This window comes from Poecilia reticulata, linkage group LG20 (assembly GCF_000633615.1).
Source record: "Poecilia reticulata strain Guanapo linkage group LG20, Guppy_female_1.0+MT, whole genome shotgun sequence".
NCBI classification, from domain to species: Eukaryota; Metazoa; Chordata; class Actinopteri; order Cyprinodontiformes; family Poeciliidae; genus Poecilia; species Poecilia reticulata.
In genome coordinates, this window is record NC_024350.1 from 24,711,670 (window position 1) to 24,716,971 (window position 5,302).

At 40.7% G+C, this 5,302-nt stretch overlaps 1 long non-coding RNA gene across 3 annotated transcripts in view; it reads right to left on the reverse strand.

The window, feature by feature from the left end:
- LOC103456946 (uncharacterized) overlaps positions 1-4,803 on the reverse strand; it is a 5,801-nt gene extending 998 nt beyond the window's left edge. The window contains exon 1 of one of the 3 annotated variants that reach the window (XR_532349.2): positions 4,770-4,803. This is a non-coding gene — a long non-coding RNA (uncharacterized LOC103456946). Of the gene's footprint in view, positions 1-181; positions 378-4,769 lie in introns of those variants that run through there. The other 2 variants (XR_001776015.1, XR_532348.2) reach the window with 2 other exon arrangements.
- Between the last annotated feature and the right edge of the window lie 499 nt (positions 4,804-5,302).

The window sequence follows — 5,302 nt, forward strand, 5'->3', positions numbered from 1 at the left end:
GAACTTCTGACTTTATTAACAACATTTAAAACCTGAAACCTGAACTGGAATCATGTTCCAGGTCTGCAGAAACATCCAGAGTGAGGTCAGATGTRGTGAATGAAGGAGTGAACATTTCCTATGAAGTGGTGATGTGTTGGTCCTGAACAGATGGGCTCAGTTAAAGCAGCGGTTCTGAAACCTKTGGGGTCCAGACCTCCTTTAGACGGGCTGCCAGTCCTCCTGCTGAGAGTCGGTTCAGTCAGAGAGGCAGGAAAATGTGGAAGGAATATTTCCCAGACGGACCAACAATCAGAGAGATTCAGGATCAGGTGATCCATGGAGATCATGAGGAGGATCTGATCACTCTCAGCTCCCAGCAGATCTGTTCAGGTTTCTAGCAGCACTTAAAATTAATACCTCACCTAAAGGTACATTTAGAGCGGTAATGACTAAGTTGAGGAAACTGAAATCGTAATTCAAAGATGATGCAGGAAAGAACACCTGGTCATGGAAAAGTCTGGAGGACATTTTAGGTGAATGGAGCCTTAGCAGCCAAAATAGGAATAACTCTGGTAGTAATACTAATTGTTATTTTTCTGCTTGTGTGATTCCTAGTATGAGGAAATGGATCTTGGGGACTGTATACAGATGGATGACCAAGGATGGTGATCATCATACGGACTAAGCACAAGGCCGCCCGGACCAGTGAACCCATGACCAATTCAAAGGACTGCTGAGCTCGAGGACAATTGATGCCTGAACTAAAAACTCTACGGGATGTTGAAAAATGTAAAAAGTTCAAAGGAAATGAAACAGAACTGGGTTGGAATAAAACGGACTCATGGGGAAGACACTGTTGCATACACCATTACATTTCTTGTTACACAACTTATATACAATACAACACAGGTGGCCCACACATAGTTAACACACTAGGAACACGTGTGAATGAGCATGAATGTGTGAGACAGTATGAGCGAGAATGTGAGTGTTAATGACAATGTGATCGTAAGTGTGTGTGGATGAGCACAAGCATTAAGCGACCAATACTTTGATTATTATGATTAGTATTTCAATCACGCAATCACTGATTATATGTGCGTTATGGATATTTCTTCATAATTGTCATCAAGATTATGTATCAATGTTGAAGTATTAGCCAATACCATGAATATCTATGATTTGGTCACTGTGGATCCATGATTGTATTACATTTGTGCCAGATTATGGAATGCTGGCGGTCGCCCATGACGAGCGGGGCCATAAGGTAGTTTTTTCCCTGGAAATAACACAAATCAACAAAAGGCCAACAGGGTTTTCGATCTTATACAAATGGAAGAACAATCATGGAAGCAATGACCAATTGTGTTTACTTAATGTATTGGAGTTATTATATTAGTTACATTTACTCAGAAAACAATGTTTAACCTCACTATTCATTTATTTCACCTTTAAGAGATTTTTATATATATTTCTAAGGTTTATATACAGAGTTAAGTTCACAGGAAGTCATGTAAACTTAGTATAGCAATTAACAAAAACAACTGCTGAGGTTAATTAGGATTCCACTTGAAAGCGGAATAGGGGGGATTATGTAAGAGAGGAGGTTCTATTTATGGAGTTGATTTAGTGAAAGCATCTTGGTGCCTCTCTTGGTCAAACTGACTCCCTTCCTTCCATTTGCGTGCAAAGCGCTAATGGAACCAAAACATGACTTGGAAAGCATGGCTGTTTGGACAAGATAAGAACAACAGTTTGAGACAAATTGGCCGACTTGGCAATTCTGAGAAGGAGCAGATGTTGAGTTCATGAGGTCCCAAATATTTTAAAGGTCGTCCAACACACACTCAGTATAAAACACGCCGGATTCTTTACGCAAATCAAGAGTAGTAACGCCATTGGTTGAAACTTTCCAACTCACACCAGTGAAGATGAGTGTATAAAAAAGGTGATGTTAAAAATACTGAGTGTTGAACTGATGAAACTGTAATGAGGAATCCGTGGTAGTGTAATAAATCTCTGGCTCGTCTATGGCCTAGCAGCAAGAACTACGTCTCTGTGTGTTATTTCTGTTACTTATATATATGTATTTAATAGTATAACCACCTCTTCAATTCTCCAATACTTTGTATCACAGCCATAACCGACACTCTGAAATCGGCTTCAATCTCTTTCAGAAGCCTCTGCACTTTCAGACAGTTTCCCTTCAGCATGTCACCAAGCTGAAGGGAAACGTCAGCAGAAGGTTTCCATTAGGAATGCTGGGCTGAGAAACAGTTTGTATGATGAACTCAGCAGATAATCATTTCCACCAGGTGTTTGGTTTTTGCTGCAGAAAGAAGCCACAGATCTAACAGAACGCATCGAATCTCAGCTTGTCTTGGTGGAGATAACATGAGAATTTAAAGGACAGGATTCTATGTCATCACAGATAAGGACAGAACCAGTTGCTAACTGTACAACAACTAACGGATAACCAGCAGTTCCCTAAGCAGACGTCCACTGGACATCGGTCTGATAACCAGCAACCTCTGAGGAGCCCAACAGGACAGAACCTGGAAGATTCACTAGAACCAGGAAGACAGGAGTCTGCATGTCTCCCTGTGCCTGCTGGGTTCTCTCTGGGTTCTCTGGCTTCCTCCTCCCAGTCCAGAAACATGACTGCTAGGTTGACTGACTTCTCCCTGGGTGTGTGTGGTTATTGTTCCTGTCTGTTTCTGTCTGTAAATAACGTTTTAGCACCACAATACAATAAAGATTTGTTGTCATGGCAACCTTCCAGACCCCTCAGGTTCTGGTTCTGCTCTGTATCCCCAGAACCAGAACCAAACATGGTGAAGCAGCATTCAGCTTCTATGCACCACAAATCTGGAACTAACTTCCAGAAAACTGTAAAACAGCTGAAACACTGAGAGGCTTTAAGAAAAGACTAAAAGCTGATCTGTTTAGAGCAGCTTTAGCTGAATCCCCTTTGTGGGACAATGAAATCGTTTCTATGCTATTATTGATCAATAATAACCAGAACATTGATCAACTCTGATCTGCTGCAATGAACAATTGTTCATTACTTATTTTTATTCCGCCGCTCTGGTGAACAACAGTTTGGTTTTTGTTTTGTTTATTGTGTAAATCAGGTGAAGCACGTTGAACTGCTGCTGAAATTCACTATGCAACTGAAATTTGACTTAAACTGGAATCAAGTGACTAAAGAACTAAAAGCAGCAGGAAAAAATGTTCTGCAGGTCCTTGAAATCTGTCTTTAAATCCATATTTAATCCTCATATGTGGAGCTTTGGATCAGAACACTGACTTCATAATTGTTAGGTTATTATTGATGTTATTATAACTGCTTTGGTAAAACCTTTGTTTCCTCCTCACAGGTTTGAGTCGATCTAAGAGGAGTCATGAACACCGACTGAGCTCACAGCTAAAGAAACAGGACAAACTGGTCGGTCCAAGATTCCCACTGACAGAAAATGTTTCAACTTCCTCATTTTCTGTCTGTCAGTTTCTTTCCATAAATAAACACATCGTTTCTGATGAAGAGATAAAGAATTAACGCTTAAGTCAGCATTAAAGGAGGCCCCGCCCCTTTTCTCAGGTGACTTTACTGGTGTTGAAAAATGTTCATTATTTCTGTTCATCTTTGCTCTTCAATTAAACTAAGATCAAAATGGTCAAAGTTCATATCTGAGCCGGTTTTTTCTGTTTTGAAACATATTTTAGGAATTTTTCCCCATCAATATTTTTTTAATTAGTGGATATTTTCAAATGTATCAGATGAAGCTCTTTTTATAAAAATAACCAACATGGTGTCAAAGTGCTACAAAACAACATAATAAAAACTTGAGAAAAAAAATACAAATAGTAAAAATGTAAATACTACAGCTGAGCTTGACTTGGTTTGGACCCACCACTGCATGAAAACATCCTAAAGTATCGCAGGAGTGAACATAAGTGGTTTCTTCTTATTTCTGTCTGAAACTTTCTTCTGATCCAAGCTGGTCCTCTKCTTGGATCCAGTTAAATATGAACCTGATTCAGCTGTACGGCAGGCAGTCAGACCACTTTATCTTCACTAAGCAGCTTTTCTCTGACAGCAGAACCACTGGGTTYATTTCCTTCTCCTCCCCTCTGGTGCAGCCCAAACTGAACGGTGGCTGCATGCAGGCTGGCTGGTGGCACTAATCTAATGCTAACATGTTCAACCAGAGCAGAAGGTGAGGAGGCATTTCTGCAGAAAACTTTGTTCCAGTGGATCAAACATCTGGTTTTATATTCACCTGGTTTGAAGTGATTGTTGAACATCTTTGGTAATGAAATCTACTGGTTAGATTTGTGATGTCAGAGGCTTGTTGTAAACCAGCTGAGCAGAAAAACCAACCTGGACAAGCAGCAGGACGTAGAGCCRTGTTTTATTTTTGGACTCAGCTGACTAATCAGAATCTGCAGAGTTTTCATCCTGCAAATCACTTCCTGAATCAGCCCAATAATTTATTTAAAACCAGGATTTGAATGTCTGACATCAGGTTTATCGAACATCATGAAGAAGAACAGCAGAACCAGTATAACAACTGGCTGCCTGAGAGTAACCAGAGATCCATGAAGCCAGACAGCAGCTGGTTCTGAAGGAGAACCAGGCTGATGGTTCTGGTTCTGAAGGAGAACCAGGCTGATGGTTCTGGTTCTGAAGGAGAACCAGGCTGATGGTTCTGGTTCTGGTTCTGGTTCCTCCACAGACACCAGAGAGAATCCCAGTGAGAGCAAAACAAGAGGTTAACACTCACCAGGATCCAGATTATGGTCTTTGTTCTGTTGTTGGTTCTGGTTCTGGTTCCTCCACAGACACCAGAGAGAATCCCAGTGAGAGCAAAACAAGAGGTTAACACTCACCAGGATCCAGATTATGGTCTTTGTTCTGTTGTTGTTGGATGGAGTCTGAACCCGTTTCTCCTGATCTGACGCCTGATCAGAACTGACTCACCTTAGGCTCCGCCCCCTGCCCAGGTGATTTAAACACCTGTACTTTCATGWCTTCTCTTTGTTTCAAAAGTGAACTGAGATCTGAAACACGGATCATATTTAAACTTTTCAGTTTTCTCAGTTATCAGGTCATTTCCAATCAACATCAGTGAAATCCGTAACATGTTCACCAGTTTGTCAGCAACAATCAGTCTAACATATTAAAATCTCCCCCTGATGCGTTTCTGACTACATCTGATCTCCATGAAGCTTTATTTTCCACAGCAGATGGAATCGTCTCAGAACAGAAACTACCTAAGAAAATGAAGTTATTTAAGTAAAAATAATGTCATTTTGC